This window comes from Brachycentrus maculatus, unplaced genomic scaffold (genome assembly GCF_059751285.1).
Source record: "Brachycentrus maculatus isolate JH-2025_06_01 unplaced genomic scaffold, ASM5975128v1 h1tg000004l, whole genome shotgun sequence".
Taxonomy (NCBI): domain Eukaryota; kingdom Metazoa; phylum Arthropoda; class Insecta; order Trichoptera; family Brachycentridae; genus Brachycentrus; species Brachycentrus maculatus.
Window position 1 is genome coordinate 2,318,803 of NW_028280759.1, and position 20,570 is coordinate 2,339,372.

General features: G+C 32.5%; 1 protein-coding gene across 1 annotated transcript in view; it reads right to left on the reverse strand.

The window, feature by feature from the left end:
- The window catches only part of LOC148313929 (RING-box protein 2-like), an 83,047-nt gene that overhangs the window by 43,560 nt on the left and 18,917 nt on the right, over positions 1-20,570 (reverse strand). The window lies entirely within an intron of this gene.

Here is a 20,570-nt window from a genome sequence, read left to right on the forward strand (position 1 = left end):
CGTAAAAAGATCTGTTGCACAGTAAAAAGTTCAAAAACTGGCTTGATATTTATTTTCAATACATTGTATTATAATTTTAAACTTTAAAAACGTTCTCCTGAAAAATCAAGTTTTTTGATTTATGACGTTCTTGAAATGAGTGAGCGATATGTATTTTGTCCAATACACCGTTGCTGCAGTGTTTCGTTTTATACAAATGTAATTATTTGCATTTTTTTGTTAGTTAAAACTAATTATATGATAAAATATAAAAGAAATAAAGTGGAAAAAAATAAACTCTAAATTGTCGATTTGTGGGTATAATACACAAAAATATTTAAATTGTTGCCCGTAACCATAAAGAATTCCAAATGTGATCATGCTTTTGGGAAACAGTGTCCGACGATGGTTGCTCCTCGTTGGTAGGGACAAGGTGGAAACAAACTTAATTAGAGTTCAGGCTACTTGTGATTATTTCATTGTATACTTTTTTATTCTTGTAATGTATAAAATCTGGTAATTTAAAAAAAATAAATAAAAACCCTATATTGTATTAAAATGTAAGTATTTCGGCTCAACGCAGGCTATGCCTAAAAAGCCAAAATATATAAAATTAATAAAATATACAGAAATGTATCTATGTACCTTAAATAAAAATGGAAAGAAAAGTATATGTAGGAATGGTCGATATATAAACAAAGAAAAAATAAAACTACATTGTTATATAATACTGTGATCAGAAATATAGTTAACCATAACAATACGAATTAAATTAGAGAAAAGCTCTTTTACATTCTTGGTTGGCGTTACAAAAAAGATAGCAAAATGACAACATGATGATTCAAACTGCATATAGAGATTAATATTTTTTTTTAAATGTGCACTTTTTTGTAGATCTGGTCACAGACATTTTTGTCAACAGCAAATAACTACACAATTGATTACGGTGACCTTATTTATTATTCAGTCTATTCTTTCATATAATTTAATTGAATTAAATAATGAAATATTACAATGCATGCAAAAATTATTTTGATTATGAGATCAACTGGAAAATTTAAAAAATATAAGTTTTTTGAAAATACTTAATTAAAAACCAAATAGTTATTTAAGTAGATAAAAGGATAATTTTGTGTAAAAAATGTTTTTAATATAATTTCAACACTAATTATGAATATATATTTTTTAATTTATTATTAGATTAAAACCAATATTTTTAGCTTTTCCACTTTTTTATTTGACCAGCGACCGGGTTTCGTCGTTACCGACATCATCAGACTGGTTTTACAGACTAGGTTTTACAGACAGACTAAAAATATTGGTTTTAATCTAATAATAAATTAAAAATGCAATTCCATCACGAAGTGTCAGTGGATAATATAAATATATTTTTTGAATCGTTAAAAAAAATAGAAATGATATACTTACTTACTAATACAAAAAATACAAAAATTGGTATATTTTACATTTAACACTCTCCTTAACATTCATCGTTCACTTTGTGTAATGCCACTCAAATTTTGTACTTCACTTCTAAGTGGTATTACACAAAGTGAACGATGAATGATAAGGAGCGTGTTATTCTGAAAGTAATTATTGACATTGTATCCGAAACGTGAAAAATATATTGCGACTATTCCAGTGACTAAGAATGTAATATGTAAAGGCGCAACTAAATCTCTGTATTCATCTATGATCTTTTGTATCATTAAAAAAAAATATCATCCAACCAGTATTTTAGTTGGTCAATAACACTGGTGGAATTGACAACTAAGTTTCGAAAAACATTCCAGTCAGAAATCACTATTTTGTCTCAGGTATTTCCAATAAAAATAAGTCGATAAAATCCGGAATCAACGATAGTGCAAAATGCATAAATTAGCGGAAAATAAATTATTACACGATTGAAAGTAAGCAAACGTGCGTTGAGTGGTACGTGAGATGAATATTTTTAGTGCAGTGGAAAATTCCCAAAGCAAACATGAATGTTTTCTAAGTACTCGAAGTGTGTTGGACACTGCATATTTCTGCATCTAATAGAAATCAATTACTATCATATTACAATATACTTAAGGAATCCTATGCAGGTAGATACGCAGGTATCTAATAAACAAAACAAATACGCAGTGAGCATTAGACAACTTCAATGGCAACCTACGTCTTCTTGGAGTATATCGGGGATAAGAGTATCATGGGAAAAGGGGGATTTTGAAAGTTATTAAAACATATTAGAAATACAGTACACCAGAACTGTTTCCTACACATAATGAATGTATATACTGAGGTATCAATTAAACAACACGAATATAATGTGAAAATTAAACAAATCCAATCAGAACCTAAGTGTTCGTTAATTTTATATGATAAATGCATCAAAGTCCAAAAGTATTCAAAAGTTACTATAAAATAATATTTTTCAACTGCAGATCAGTAACACGTACAGAAAAACACATACAAAACATTAGAAATCAATATGACGTCAATTCACTTAAGGATAGATGGTTCCTTCCATTGGATATTTTTTTTTGATGCAGGAAATCATCCAAATTATAGTGTTGACGGTGTTCATGTTGGCTAAATCATTGTCTTATGAAAGAGAGCCTTAAAACCTTAGTAACTGAAATCAACATAATGTGGGATGTGTGGTAGGATCACCTAACGATGGAAGCAAAATTTTATATTAAATATAATTTTATTGCATTTTAAATCATCTATACACCATACGCACCTTAGAGACTTGCACCCTTTACCTCAAGGTTTGAAATAAAAATAAATAAAATAAACTGTAACGCCCAAGAAATACTTTGTAGTTTAGACAACTTCCTTGTCGAGATCGTTGTATCGAAAAATACATAAAAATGTAAAATAAACCAGGTTTTTACGCCAGAATGAGTCACCGAGTGGTTAATGAATTATGGATAAGGTGCGCTCAGCAAACGCAAGGGTAATGTGTTTACCTCGGAACAATTATCAGACTGGGATCCTTATGTAGCCATCATAATTCACCATCGTCCGCGAGAAGATAACCTGAAGTGAAATTGGTATGATTACTCTTGCGATGGATCAAATCTTTAAGACTCCTACTAATAAAGGAAACTAACAGAATCAGAACATCTGAACAAAAAACCTTTTTCTAAAACAATAATTCAACAACTGAATTAAATTTGTGCACTTGAATAAATGTGACTGTCAAATAGTTAGCCGGATAAAACAAGCGAGAATAGCATTCAATAAGAAATCTAAAATAAATATCAAAATATATAAGTTTTTAAAATTAGGAGGGATAGAGACGGGTGGAGTCTGACCATGAAAGAAGCAAATCAATCATCACAAAGATTGAACCAAAAAGAAGAAGGGTTGTCAAATGTGCCCTTGGCATTGGAAAACCCAGTGAGGGCACATTATTGTAAATATGTGTATGATGAAAAATAAATAAATGTAAATCTGACCCAGTGGATAGGAAGAATAAAATTATAACTGAGCTTTCTTATATATGATACTTGAGTGAATACTTATTACGTAAGAGAAAATGAAGAAATATAAAATTGAAATCAAACAGTTCTGAAAACATAAAAGAGCAAAAAGTTTTTCATAACATGTCACCCTATAACAATTTTGAAATGAAAAAATATTATTCATATCTCAACAAAGATGTAAAAGTTATTGAGATAGGAATACGAATGTGTTTACAGGGTTAAGTACCTGTGGTTGGCTGTTTTACGTGATAACTTAATAAACTGGATAAAATTCACCATTCTAAGCATGACTGACAAATAAGACACTTAAAAGACGAAAGTTGTATATATGTCAAGTGACAGAAACGTTACCCATTTTCGGTACGAATTCAGTGCAGCTTATTGATAACAAGCTTTTTATGAGGTAAAATCCAGCATTTGAGAAGAAGATGATTCGCCTTCTCAATATTTTTACTCTCGCACATTATTTTGGACCATTAAGCTCCGATGGTCTCAAATAGAGGTTTGCTGTAAATACAATATGTTTTGTGCAAACACACTGGAAGACATGTGAATAGGTGCATATCTTATTGGAAAACTGTTGGATCGGAAAATAACGTAGGTACCTACTTTGAATTCATACGTATCACTTTTCCAAAGCTCCAAGGTGACATTACCTGAGACACATAAAAGCCAGCGAATCACAACTTATCAGCAATAAGGAAGTCAGTTGTGCATGTAGCGATCACACTGTTCAGTGAAAACTCTTCGTAAATACCACTTGTAAAAACAATAAAAAAGCTAACATCGCACTTAAAATGATTACGTATTTATTACATCTTCGATAAGAGATAAAGATGTCCAGGATCCTATATGAGAGGCGAAAAGTAAATGCAACGAGCAGAAATAGTGTGTCTTTGTGCCTGGATCTACTTGAAAAAGAAGAATTAACTGTCAGTGAAAACGGGTGAAAAAACTCTATAAACTTTCTACCGTGTGCGTGTGAGAAAACATCAAAATAAATAAAATAAAATAAATATATAAAAAAAAACATTAAAAATACAAAGAAAAAAGTGATGAAAAAACATTAAATAATCGTAAATAGACATCACATCTAAAAAAAGTGATTAGACGAAAAGTATCAAAAATTGATAAAAAGTGACAACGCTTACTTAATACATTCATACCTAAGTTCTACGTTTTATATTAAAGACAAGATTTTTTTTAAATATACCAAATACGACGAAATACAAAAACGTTTATAAAACTTACAAAAAGAAAGTTTTTTTAATATAAAGACGGTTTTAATAGTATAAACATCAAAAGTAAAACAGTTAGTTTATCATTGTTAGTGGTGAAATTTCAGTGGCATCATGGCGCAACCGGAAAAGCAGATTATTAGCGTGGAAGAAAAGGGGGAACTATTGAAGGAAAGCCGGGAAAATAAACTGGTGATCATGGTATGGATTTTTATTATTTATTTTTTACGTTTATTTTGTACTGTTTGTGGTTATTTTTTGTTGTCATTGAAAGTTAAGATTTTTTTAATCAAAAGCAAATGAAATTTTAATACTATTATTTTAAAAATTGTATATCTAAAGTTTAGCTTTGCTTTTGCGGGACCGATGGTATGGAATGCTCTTCCACCAGTAGTTAGAAATAGTGAAAGTGAGATGACCTTAAGAAAAAAAAAACTAAAAACACATTTGTTTTCTAAATCATTTTCACTATCATATTTTCCCAATTCATTCATAGGGATTCGCGCTTTAGGTAGTATTTTACGAAAATGGCGCTTTATAATCATCCGAATTTATAATTATTATTAAATTTAAAAAATCACTTTAGACTTTAAACTTCACATAGTACTTTTTGCCTGTAAAACGGTAGTTGAGTGCATTCACCTACAGTTCTAGAGGTCTCCAGGGGGCCAAAATAAATTGATTATACATAGATTTTTAACTGGTAACTACCTAGGTTTATGAAGCGTTGGACTATATACTAACTACGTTGTATACATCATCCCTTCCCGAGATCAATGATCATATTAACACTACACCAATTCGTTGCAGTGCCCTTTGCACTGATGGTGTGGGTAAGAGTATTTTTATATTTAAAATCATCAAATATTGTAAGTTGAAGTTAATCACTAAACTTTTTCAGACTTAAAGGGATATTCGCAAACACAGAATTCATTCTACCGGAGACAGTGGTCTTCGGTGGGAGAGGTCACGTGTCTGTTCTCAGCAGATTTTTTAAAGAATGCTTATTGGATTTTTTTTTAAATATACTATATATAGAAATATATAGAATATATAGATTTTTATTAACTCCTTACCTTTCAATAACTCTTTTCTTTTCAAAAACATATAATTATTTCAAAGAAAAACTTATTTTTTCAATGCGTAAACGGTGTTTTAAGAAAAAAATCAATTACGAAAAATGTTACCTGGATTTAGAGAAAATTAAGTTGCGACTGTACGAATACTGGGCCTTATATATGGTAAATTACATATAATACTATATGCGGATCATTTATCTCGTTACCGAGTATAAAAAAATAAGTACCTAATTGCATTGTGGTTTTATTGATCTTTACAGTAAAATTTTATGAATGCTATAAAGTAATTAAGCAATTATAGAGGCAAGTGGAAAATATTATTTATGAGATGCAACTAAACGCGCTCACATTATAACTTGTACGCTATTGAAATAAATTATAATTATTATTTCATTTAAAAGGTGATTATTTTTAAAGTAAAAATTGTGATTTTTTAATGCTTTAAGGAATGTGGGAAATAATTAAGGAGTTTTAGAAAAAAATCGAAACTCCGAGATCATATACGTAAAGGTTTTTTTTAAATCAGCAATGAAAAATATTTTCTCAACAATTAAGGAATAAACAATATATTTTCCTGATTTTCTACTGAAATATACAGTATATGTATGTCTGTCTGCCTGTTACACGTGAAGTAAGTAGAAAAAAATGGGGTTATCTATAGCTTAAATATATAGAGTTTAGACGGCTGTGGATATTTTTTTAAATCTTTATTTATTAGAAAAACAACAAAATATTTGTAAAATTATAAAAATTAAATTAAATTAAAATTCCAATAACAGCTAAAAATAAACTATAAAAAAGGCGTGTATATAAGTATAACTATATAATATTATAACATACATTTCTTAATCAAATAGACATCAACAATATTTATGTTTAACGTTTTAAAAGAAATATTATTGAAGTCCATTTGATTAAGCATTTCATTGTACATATCGCAAGCTCTATTTAAAAATGAGTTTTTGTAGGACTTGGTATGCGTTTAAGGGATTTTGAATAAAGTTTTGTTCCCGGTCTGCGCTACCGGAACTCTAAAATTAACGAGTGATAAAAGTTCTGGGCAATCTACAGGATTAAGATTTCATAAAGGAAAATAAGGTCAGCATTATTCCTAGGTGTTTAAAGTGTTACAAGCTTGGGTAAATTCATAGATTTATAGATCCTCCGAATATCAATGAAAATGACGGATAATATGTTCCCACTACATCCGCCGGTACGAGCAACTCAAAATATGGCGAATAGTTTTGCCAAGTTTAACTAGGCATAATTAAACAAGCAAGTGAAATTTATTGTGTTTGTACAGGGTGACTACAAGTCATGAATTTGTTTGACATTAAATAAATAACATAATAATTTCTAACACAGAGAATGAGAAAAGATATATATGCGTACGTAAAAATCACAATAACAAAGAATATTAGCAGCATTAAGGTATGGGATGGCCGTTATTTAAATAACCAGTTAAGGGCACTATAATAACTACTACCACCATCACCCCGTTTACCCGCAGGGTAGGCAGAAAGGATGGAACGCCTCATACATCTAGTCATACATGCCCACCGATTACGCAGACTTATGATACCACCAGATTTTAGGTTCTGATATATCTGTTCGTGCTAAGTCTTTTTTGGCCATCCTCGTACTGTTCTCCCGCTCACATTCGCCACATATTTTTTAAGTCATTCTCTCGTTATCCATTCACTCCAAATGTCCATGCCACCTTAAATAACTCTTCCTAATATTTTCAATTACCCCTTGTTCAGCATTAAATTCCTTTCTTCTATTATACAGATTTGAAAAATACGTGGGATTTCGTATTTAAAACCAAACTAAGGCAGACTCCTTCTACTGTTCTGTTTTTATATCAAATACACACTTAATAATGTTCAACTATCGTGTTTTGCTAGAGGTCATATCTCAAATCGATACGTCCATCAAATAAGTTGACATGAAATATAATGAAATTGTAATGTAAAGAAATACACCATAAATATGTTTTTTTTTATTCACATTTTGTCACTCACAAAATTACATTCCTATCTGATAGTAGTGTTGTCATGTATAGAAAAGAAACAAATAATTAAGTATTTTATATTGACGATTTCCACATTAAATGTCTTACGACCGGACATAAAGATGGAAATAGGGAATCAAATAGTTTTTCCAATATTACGTCTACGTCAATGTATTGAAACCATCGAATGACACACACTGAAAGAATTTTATTACATTACCTTTAATCTATGCCAGCGTTCTTTAACCTCTTTAAGTCGCGATCCAGTTTAGGGTAGTGGTTTCGGTTTCGCGACCCAGGACATCATTAACGAAATACCAAGTACAAACTAACATTAATTCAATTGCAATGCAGTAAAACCTCGACATAACAGACTAATTGGGGGGAGGGGGTGTCCGTTAAAGCCGAAAGCCGTTACATAAAAATAAGTTTAAAATAAACCAAAACACTTTGTTTATTAAATATAAAACACTGCATTTAGATATAAATAAACGATACAAAATACAAATCAAATTCTATGAATTGTCTTCGGACACTCGTCGTGAAATGAGGTTGCTGTGTGATATCGACGGGCTTGCTTTCGGTTACCCTGCTTTGAAAAAGGATTCAAGTTTTGCATGTACTTTGAGACATAATTTGTGATTACCACGGCCGCTAAAAATTGTTTACATGAATGCAAAAAAATGCACCCGGCGTTTCCGAGGGATTTGAAATATAATGGTATTTTTTTCTACGCAATTGGCTATCCTTTGTAACAGGAACAGTATTGCCAAACATAATAAAATATATCGAAGAGTATACAGCATCTTAAGATAATTTTCGCCTTGACAATATTCCCCGATGTACTATGGTAAATATGCCAAAAGGCTGAATTTTGATTCACGACCTACAGGTTAAGAAATACTGATTTATGCTAATCTTCAGAATAGGTGCACACTTCAAACTCTCGACTATACAAACATTAAAAATACCAGACTATTGAGACCTTCGTTTGAAAGGACGAAGTGAATTGATATTAAAATTTTATGAAAATATGCACGAATAAACGACTTACCAATGAGGAAAACGGAAGCAAGCAGAAATATCCATTAAAATCGAGATAAAAATGAAGTCGAAATATAACTAAGTTAACTTAATGAGCTTCATAGCAAAATAACATGAAAAAAAGAGATTTAAAATTTGTATCAATAATTTAAAAATTGAGTTTTTTTTTGAAAATATTAATAAAATGTCGAAAATAACTCCTTAGCTAGAAAAAAACCCGATAAACAAAATAAATATTTGATTGCCGATCCACATATTATCATATTTTAGGGACCCGATCTGGAGACGTTATGTCAGAATAGGGCTAACACAACTGAATAATATTTACATAATTTTGAGTGTGTCCAAATACTTGTTAACAAAATCTGGATTATCTCCAATTACAGGAGTTATTTTCATACTATTTTTTGACATCTCATCAACGATGAAGAAGAATATGGAAGTCTGGGCATTTACGGGGCTGACGACCGTCATAGGCTGGTTTAAGTGATCACTTAACACACATGTAACATTCACCGATTCTACCCGTTATTGACAACCACACTACTCAAATTTTTGGAAGCTCTATTTATATGAACAAATTTTGAAACATTGTTCTTGAACCACTAGAACTTCAATTAAGCAGAAACTCTCAATAAAAAGCTTTTTTTCATCTCACCAATAGATGTCTCTAGTGAAGTTCTAGTGATTCAAGAAAAATGTTTCAAAATTGGTTCACATATATAGAGCTTCCAAGAATTTGAGTAGTGTGGTTGTCAATAATGGCTAGAATTGGTGAATGTTACACGTGTGTAAAGTGATCACTTAAACCAGCCTATGACGGTCGTCAGCCCCGTAAATGCCCAGACTTCCATATTCTTCTTCATCTTTGATGAGATATCAAAAAATAATATGAATAATATTTACTAAAGAAGGACGCAGCCAGATGTAAACATTAACAAAACGTGTCGTAATAGTTAATTGACGTATAAAACAGTTTTAATTAACTGCGCTCGGAATCAGAGCATCTCTAACAAACGACATTAATATCGTTCAAGAAATGATTTCCGGGGGTGTGTGAAGGTTGTTTGCGGTCGCCACATAATATAAATCCGAGAAAAGCAATTAAATGCACGCGAACTACCACACTAACATTACAACTTCGGACGTGCCAGATTGAAATATTGTTAAACTTTTATTTTATTTATTGTTTCGGCATTAACTTTGTGGTAAGACATTATTAAATAATATATTGTTTCAAAATTCTTCACCATTGCTTTCCATTTTTCCTTTGTTTTCAAACTCCGTCCCTTGACTAACCCCTTCCCCTTACTTTCCCCTCTCCTTATTTATAGAACAATTTTATATTTTATATTTTAGTTACTATACAGACCTGAATGATGGAAATTTAACTTCTGAAACATGTAGTCTATAATAAAACTCAAGTGGTAAAAAACGAAGTGTTTTCTTTAATCATTGTTAAACTTTTATAAAATAAAACTCCAACTTCGTTTTCGACTACCTACCTTTATTTTGGTATTTCTTGCCAAGCACCGGTTTTGACAATCACCTTGTCGAAACCGGTTGGAAAAAAGTACCAAAATAAAAGTGGTTAAAAACATTAAGGTTTATTTTAAGAAATTTAAATGAAATATGCCACAAAGTAACAGAAAAAAAGCATTCAAGAAATTAAATTTTGTTATTTTAATTATACTTTTTATTTTTTTCAAACCCTTATCCGCACCCCAATGGTGCATAGGGTACTGCATTATATAAACACAGTGTTATCTTGATCGTAAACACACGAAGGAAAGGTGATCAGCCCTCCGCTTCAGGTACCAGTCCAGGGTAATATTGAATAAATATTAGAGTGAAAAAATAACTTATATTTATTTGACCCCCCCTGGGAATCGAACCCGGGACCTCCAGAACGGTAGCCGAGCATGCTGACCACTGCACTACGGAGGCGAACAAGCCTCCTCTACATAAGCCGATATAAAATGGCAGGTCTAAAATAATAGAAGTCAGTGTGAATAGTTGCACCTTGGAAGGTGATTGTATAACACAGTCCGGCGTGTTATTACGTATGGTGAAGGAACAATAAACATCGTCATTTCATTTTAATGCTTTGACGTCAAGAAAAGTACATAAAAGGTCGTCTGCTTTTCATTACATTAGAATAACATAAAAGAAAAACCATATTAAAATATACATTACAAAGACATTACTTTATTTATTTCCATCGTGTCATAAATCACGTGCTTTGTTTGGTCATCAATAAAAGCAAATGAACGTACAGCAATTCGATCCAAACGGTGCCGGGTATTTTGAAGGCTGTATTAAAATAAAATCTTCTTTTTCTTCTTCTGCAGAATGCAGTGACCGCAAGTCTTAAGCGCATTCCCAGTTTATTTTATCTTATTTTTTCTAGCACATTTTATACTATTTTATTCTTGTACATAAAACAAAGCTGCAGAAAACTTTGAATTGCTCTCTCGACAGTACGGCTGTCCAAACTCAAAACACAGTAAGGGACATTTTTTTGTAGTACGTTTTTTTGCATTTTTGGACTAAGTAGAATCTACTTAGTCCAAAAATGCAAAAAAACGTACTACAAAAAAGATGTTCTTTACTGTGTTTTGAGTTTGGAAAGCCGAGTAGCAATGCGATTGATATTTATGATAGAGCAGGTTGTTGGGGATAAATGGGTTTTAAACTCAAAGATACATTCTTCTTTTGAAAATGTTGCCAACGTTTAGATGACTACTTCCTACTTCTAACGCTTATCCGCACCCAATGGTGCATAGGGCACTGCATCGCATAGAAGCAAAGTTATCTTGATCGTTAAATACACGAAGGAAAGGTGACCAGCTTCAGGTACTACTCCAGGGTCTTAATAAATAAATATTAGACTGAAAAATCACTAATATTCATTTTGACCCTCTTGGGAATCGAACCTGGGACCTTCAGCAGGCGGACAAATTGTATTACTCTGTGTAAAATAGACGGGGAAAGCAGATTTGCGCAATGTCCCGTAATTAGAGGAGGGAAGCGTCAAAATATATTGCCCAACCTTCCAAGGATCTCTAATACCACTAGAAGACCACTCCGGCGCCCACTTAGGGGCGGTATCGCCTCCGTAAAGAACTTATAAATAAAATTATTTGGAATAATGAAAAAATGCATTTAATACTTGTTTTACAAAAATTTTCACAACCCCTGAGAATCAAACCCGGGACCTCCAGCACGGTAGCTAAACACGCTAACCATTACACCCCGGGGGCGGATTATCTCTAACCACGCTTTAAATAAAATACATGATAGATTCCTAACCGCACATACGTACTCTCTTTGTAAGAAACACAAGTCTTGAATTTTCATTATTTATGACTTAGATCAGTAAGCTATTTTCACATAGCGCTCACTCCTTTCAAGAACGTCATAAATCAAAAATCGTCAATTTTCAGTTATGCACGTTTTCGGAATGCCCAGAAAATATACTATATCTCAGCAAAAGAGGTATATTTTTAACTTGATATTTACCCGCTACAGGGCAGAAAGTGTTGTTTTTGCATTTTGAAGAAAAGGTATTGTTTATTTATTTTTTTAAATGTATTAAATATTTTTCAAATGGAGAAAGAACCTTCAGGTTTTACCTAAAAAGATCTGTTCCACAGTAAAAAGTTTAATAAGTAGCTTGATATTTATTTTTAATACATTGTATTATATTTTTAAACTTTAAAACCGTCCTCCAGAAAAATCAAGTTTTTTGATTTATGACGCTCTTGAAAGGAGTGAGCGATAGGTCGAGGAACGAACACCTTCATTTTCTATTAAATAATGATATAATATTAATTATCAATATAATTATAAATATAATCCAAGATTCGGAAATCAAATACAAATGAAAGAGTTTCTGCTTAATAAAAGTTTTCCTCATCCATTAGGGGGAGAGGTGGTGCTTACCCCCCCCCCCTCCTCACTTACAGTACAGATAATTACTTATGCTTTAGTTTACATTCAGACCCCCAATGGAAGCATCTGTAGCTTCCGAAACTAGTTAAAATAAAATTAATATAACTCAAGTGATAAAAAAGTGTTTTATTTTAAACTTCATCATTTCTTACCACAAAGTGAATGCCGAAACAATAAATACAATATCAGTGTAATGTCATACATACGATATGAGATATTCTCAATATTATTAATATTTAAAGCATTAACTTTGTGGTTAGTCATTTTTACTTATTTTTTTATACAAAAATCTTAATAATATTATTATATAACCACTCACCGAAGTAATTATATACTAATATTATTAACATTTTTTGTAAAAAAATAAATAAGTATGATACAAGAGTTAAAACGCGCTATAAGTATGCATGGTAGTCGAGTGTGATAGCCATTACACTACGGAGAAGGAATTTTAATTTAATTTCAGCTTTTAAAAACTTACAACATTTTGAGTGTGTCCAAATACTTAGTAAAAAGCTTCTTTGCATCTCACCAATAGATGTCTCAAGTGAAGTTCTAGTGATTCAAGAACAAGGTTTCTAAATTGGTTCATATATGTAGAACTTCCAAGTATTTGAGTAGTGTGGTTGTCAATAATGGGTAGAATTGGTGAATGTTACACGTGTGTAAAGTGATCACTTAAACCAGCCTATGACGGTCGTCCGTCCCATAAATGCCCAGACTTCCATATTATTCTTCATCTTTGATGAGATGTCAAAAAAATGATATTAAAAACTTAACAGAAGGTAGTGAATGACAGCTTAACATCGATAATAATAAATAACAGGGAAAGTTGCCATTCATTTCTACACGTTATTACCGTAATATGCGTCTCTAGCATCTCTATGACTTTCTTCAAGATGTTTTGAATACGTTTGGTCCGCGAATTAGGACATGTTTTGCAATGTGTTTTCGCGTTTTGGCCACCATTGAAATAAAACTAGTAGGTAACGTAGCAACAATCAGACGGTCGATTTGGGTAACCATATCAAAAACATATTCGCATCTCCGTCACGTCCGTGTGGCCGTAACGGGAAGGAACGAGACGGCGATCTTTTAAAGATTGGTATCTCAGTAGCCGCCGAGAGAGCAAAAAATGTAAATTTTCCATTGGCCTGTTGTTATTCTGGCCAGTCGCGTTCTCAAGGTTTCCAATTAAATTAAAGAATACACAAAAAATTAACAGTTCTTCAAAAGCATTTTTATGACAATTAAAGGGGCGTGACCGTGTTATTCATACTGTAAAGCCTCGATATAACAGACCTGTATTAGAACAAATTCTGATATAAAGCGCAAAAATTTAAAACGTTCAGTTAATATTATACGAGTATGTGCTTAAATTCAAGTGTCACCGCATGTAAATAATTATAAGCGGTCATGATAATCACACATGATGTCCCAAAACTTCAAAAGTTCAAATAAAACTTGATTCCTTTTTCAAAGCAGGACTACCGGAAGCAAGCGCGTCGATATCAAACAGCAACGTCACTTCACGACGAGTGTCCGAATACAATTCATAGCATTTGATTTGTATTTTGTATCGTTGACCGAAGTCCAAAGTGTCCGAAGACAATAAAAATAATTTTGTTTGTGTTTTTTTTATCGTTTATTTATATCTAAATACAGTGTTAAAATTTTCAAAAAAAGTTATTAGATTTATTTTAAACCCATATAACGGACTTTCTGCTTTAACGGACACCCCCTCCCCCCAATTAGTCCACTATATCGAGGCTTTAGTGTAGTTTTATTTACTTATCGCAAAAAAAACAAGGTGGAAGCCAATATTTTTTCTATAAATGACAGTGCAGACAAATCATTGCAAAAATTTGCAACAATACATGAGGCTTGACTGTAAATTACCGATTTCAATTTTTCTTTTATTCTCAATTTATTTATATATTTTCAATTTATATTTGACTCGGTAAATATCACTATTCCTTCAAATTTATTGTGACACGGGTTTCGATGCATCCAGCATCATTATAAAACATCTTCTTCCCCCATACTTCAACGTTCCAAGGGCACAACATTGAAATTTATACTAAGCTTCACATACGGTGTATGAAATGACGTTGAATGCATCGAAACACTTGACACAATACATATTTAGAAATAGTGATATTTACCAAGGTTTGTAATCCTTAATTGCACTGAATTGCTTATACCAATTTTTTATCCTATAATATGCATACGTAAATAAACTATTAAAAACTAACCAACCACCACGCCACTTCCGGCAGGGGTGGGCAGAGAGAAAAGAACGTCATATCAATCTGTCTTTGCACACAATTTTCGCCTCTTTCACATTCAAACATCTTCTCATATAAACCCGCCGATTATTCCGACCCTGACCTGACTTTCAAGTATTTGAAATACTTGATCCTGCCAAGTTTTCCTAGGTTTTACTCTGCTTCTGTTAACCACATTCACCTCATTAATTTGTTTAACTATCCTTTCTTCACTTCTTCGATTCACATGCCAAACCATCTCAACACACCTTTCTTAATTTTTTCGATAATGCTTATCTCAGCCTTGTATTCTTTTCGTATATCACCATTTGAACATATATCATACAACGTTTTGCAGCACATACAAAAAAATAAAATAATATTCTCCTTCTCATTCCAAACGATTGAAAACAAAAAAACGTATAATTAAAATGTAACTTTGTTTTAAAATCACTATAAGTATTTTATTATAACTCAATTATAATGTCTACCGGTTTCGAAGCTACCCTTTTTCTATATCAAGACTGGTTAATACTAAAATACTATCTACTAAACAAAATTCAAAAAATTTTGGCCGCCAGGCAAAAGAGCTTGGGAAGATCTCAATTTACAGTCAAAAGGGATAAGGGATGTGAGTGATTGGAAACATATTTAATAACGGACTGTAAGAAAAATCGTTTTTTTGTTTAGTAGATAGTGTTTTAGTATTAATCAGTCTTAATAAAAAAGCGGTTAGCTTCGAAACCGGTAGACATTATAATTAAGTTATAATAAAATAATTACAGTCATTTTAAAACAGAGTAACATTTTAATTATAAAATGGAAAATCAAAGTAAGTGCTTCAAATATAAATTATCAAAAAAAATCATGTTTATTGTCAAAAACTTATTCAAACAAAATTTCTATTTCACGACCTTTTTACTTCCCTATAATCCGATTCGGCAGACACCCTAAAATGAGATATAGAAGGGATGGGGTGGGGGAGTTTCCCACGGCGTAGAACCTTCTACTAGTTTCAGGGCCAATGAACTGCGCATGACAGGACCCAGAAAACCGCCATTGTATTGAGGAAGGCAAGTGAATGGTTGCATGAATCATGAATTTCAGGTGCTCACTGAAAACACGACTGAAAATAATTAACATCTTTGAGTAGATAGATCGTACACAATCTATATTATGTAATATGTAATTAAATCAATAATCCATGCTGGGGTGCAGAATGTTACGCGACAAATTTAAAAGCATGTTTCAGAGAGGGGATTTCGTTAACTTCATTTAAAACAGTGATGGTACCAGTTTTAGTGGGAAAGAAAATAAAGGAGGACAAACACACGTTACGATGGTGAATATTATTGTGCATTATCTGGTTCATTTAAACCAATTTAAAAAAAATGAGGTTATGTTCGGTATTATGCATATTTTTTAAATAGTTTAACTTTATTCCACCACATATACATAAATACATATGGAATCAAATAAAGAGATCATTGCCCTTACAATCTCAATAAATTTAGTGGATACTGCATTCGGCTACCAAGCTGGAAGTCGATTCGACTCTCGGGGTCAAAATAAATGTGTGTTTTTTTCTGTCTAATATTTATTAAATATTGTATTACCCCGGACAGGTACCTAAAGGGTGAGACTGAACACCTTGCCCTTTTATAAGTAACGATCCCTATGAACCATTGGGTAAGTGTGAGGAAGTGAATATGATAAAATATTTTTCACTTTTGAAATTTTAAAATTGATAAAAATAGATTTTACGTGTAAATTTGATTTTATAAAAAAAGCAATAAGATCGCCAATTTCATAATTCACTCTAATTTAAATTTTATTTTTTTGAATAAAACTCGATCAGATAATTCAAAATAAAGTAACTATGTACTTTTCCTTCGTAAACGTATTGTCGGCGGAGGTAAGATGGCAAACAACAATATGGACCAAAGGCAAAATAAAGAAATGGGTAAATAATCACGAGTTAATATTATAAGAATTGTAATTAAGTTTCTTTTTTTTGTTGTGTGTAAATTATATAAAAATAGATAGAAAAAAGTATCCAGTACTGAACACAGGCTCCTGGGCTTTCTTCCAGTGCAGGCCCACTACTATTTGAATGTCGTCGGACCATCTTGTCTGGGGCCTATTCACGCTTCTGCGTCCTGTTCTAGGACTCCAGTCAAGCACCATCTTCGTCCATCTATCTTCAGACATACGTGCCACATGACCTGCCCACTTTTGTTCCGCGATTAGTCGAGCCACATCTGTTACCTTGGTGGTCTTTTCTCTCATCTAAACATTCGTTTTTAATCCCTAAGAGACCTCTATAGATACCAAAGTTATTTATTTATTGCTCGTAAATTTGTATTTCCACCTGTTGATAACATCCGCAGTTCTCGAAACTAGTCGTGTTTACATGAACACACTGCGCGGGAAAGGTATTACTACTCGTTCGGTCGATTGATGCTTAAGGACGGAAACGGTATTTTTACCTTCTGCGCCGGCCTCATTGCAATGTCAGAAAATAAAGAATTACATATTTGATGTTTTTTTTATATAAATATTATGTACCTACCGATCTCTTTGTTAAGAGGGGTCTTAACTATATGTACATAATTATCAAAAAAAGGCGGCGTAAAAAACACCCGTCCGAAATGTGTTAATAAACTCAAAAGGTGGTCTTTTATAAATATTTCATTTTTATTTTAAATATTTTTTAAAAAAATGCAGATTTTATACGAAATGATGGTATCCAAATATGTAATACAAGAGTTTGCAAACCAAAAATAAAAGTTTTAAGAGATTTTTGCGAGGATATGATATAATGTCAGAATAGCAAATAATTGAAACTGATATTTTATTTGTAGCCATGAAGCGGTTGGATGGAACCTTTAAAATGGTTTGTAAAAAAAGTAACATTTTATGAGATGCGGTTTAGATTATTTACAATGACATTTTTTGCCTCGCATTTTACGGTTGCAATTAATGAATTTCTACTTATTTATTTTTTTACAAAAATGTTAATAAAATTAGTATATAACCACTCACCGAGATTTTTACGTCTACCGGTTTCGAGACGTACCCGTCTCTTCGCCAGGACAATCACTAACACAGCATGCAAACAATACTACCCTTCACCACCATAGCACCATTTACACACTCAAAACTACACAAAATTTCTAACACATGCGATTTTTGGTCGACCCGAAGACCAACATGCACTATAGTTTTCAATACAGACATGCGTTACGAGCCGAGGTTAAACGTAAATGGTGCTATGGTGGTGAAGGGTAGTATTGTTTGCATGCTGTGTTAGTGATTGTCCTGACGAAGAGACGGGTACGTCTCGAAACCGGTAGACGTAAAAATCTCGGTGAGTGGTTATATACTAATTTTATTAACATTTTTGTAAAAAAATAAATAAGTAAAAATGACTAACCACAAAGTAAATGCTTTAAATATTAATAATATTGAGAATAATGAATTTCTGGTTGTTACCGAGGAACGCCTTTCACATTAGAGACCCCAATACTTAATATTATTTTTTGACATCTCATCAAAGATGAAGAAGAATATGGAAGTCTAGGCATTTACGGGGCTGACGACCGTCATAGGCTGGTTTAAGTGATCACTTTAAACACGAGTAACATTCACCAATTTTACCCATTATTGACAACCACACTACTCAAATTCTTGGAAGTTCTATATATATGAACCAATTAAATGTAAATGGCTATATTCTTCTTCATCTTTGATGAGATGTCAAAAAATAATATGAAAATAACTGCTGTAAAAAAACGAACCTAAAATCTAGTGGTGTCAAAAGTCTACGTAATCGGAGGGCATGTATGCGGAGGAGATGCATGGATGTGAGAGTGTATGTAAGGACAGAAGAGTGTGGCGTTCTATCCTCTCTGCCTACCCCTGCGGAGAAGCGGCGTGATGATAGTAGTGAGGTAAAATACCAGCGGCTTAGTAGAATTGAAAGATAGCACTCAAACTTTGGATTTGAGGATGTTGAGCCATAAGTTGCTTGAATGAGCAACGCACGTGACAAATAATTATATAAGTAATAGGTAATACTTATGACATATGATTTTGACGTCACTGTCACACCTCCTTATTTCTAGTTAAAAAATTGTAACGTGTTATATTTAAAAAACGGAGAGATTAAATGATAAAAATCAACAGAGTAAGGATTACGATTAGTAATTCGTAGGATATGAATCAATTACGCTAATGCAATAAAATTAAAGGCTTTAATTTGGCAATCTGTATAGCCATTTGAATCACACTCTTATAAACATTCTTTAAAAAAATCGGCCGTGAAGAGACGTGTGACCTCTTCAGTGGTCGGTCGGTGATTGAATACGTTTTTTGTAATTGAATTTGGTGTGAACGCTGTATCCCCTTAAGATATAATATTTGTACGAGAAGACAATTCAATTGAAACCAGTGTAGAAGTCGCTTTTAATTTTTACAATTTACTTATTGCACATAGATTGATACCAAGGCTTCCAGATTGACAAGAGTTCCTTCAGATAGTTCATCTCATTTGTCAACGAGAGTTATTTATGTTATTTATTGTTTCGGTATCCACTTTGTGGTAACACATGATATAAAATTATAAACAAAACACTTGTTTTTACCACTTGAGTATTCTATTGTTACGAATAGTATCGAAAGTTACAGATGCTTCCATCTACGGGTTTGAATATAAACTATTGAATTCGTACGGGTGTCTTTTACGCCTTCGCCTGCGGACGACGGGATTTGATAATTTTAATATATAGTTAACACCTTAACAAAGAGATTGGTGCTTAAAAAACTAACTAACTAACCATCACGCCGCTTCCCCGCAGGGGTAGGCAGAGAGAATAGAGCGCCACACCACTCTGTCCTTGCAAACATTTTTCGCCTCTTCCACGTTCATGCATCTCCTCATACATACCCGCCGATTGTTACGACTCCTAACCTGACCACTTTCAAGTATTTGGCATACCTGATCGTGCCATGTTTTTCTCGGTCTTCCTCTGCTTCTTTTCCCACTAACATTCGCCTCATAAATTTGTTTTACCGTTCTTTCCTCACTCATTCGTTCTACATGTCCAAACCATCTCAACACACCTTTCTTAATTTTATCGATAATGCTTATCTCAGCTTTGCATTCCTTCCTTATTTCACTATTCGCACATTGGTTCTAAATATTCATATAAAAACATTAAATGTGTAATTCCTTCTATTCTGACATTGAAATGAGGCCGGCGCAGAAGGTAAAAATACCCTTCCCGTCCCTGAGCATCAATCAACCGAACGGGTAGAAATATCTTTCCCGCCCAAAGGGTGTTAACACACTCCACAAATATATTCAATTTAACATCCCCCTTAGTGACTTAAAACTCGAATCGTGAATTAAATACAGTAAAGTTTATTGCAAAAAAAAACAAGATATAATGCGAAAATAAGTAAAATTAAAAAAAAAAAAAAAAATTAAAGGCTAAAAAATTATATACACAGGTTCA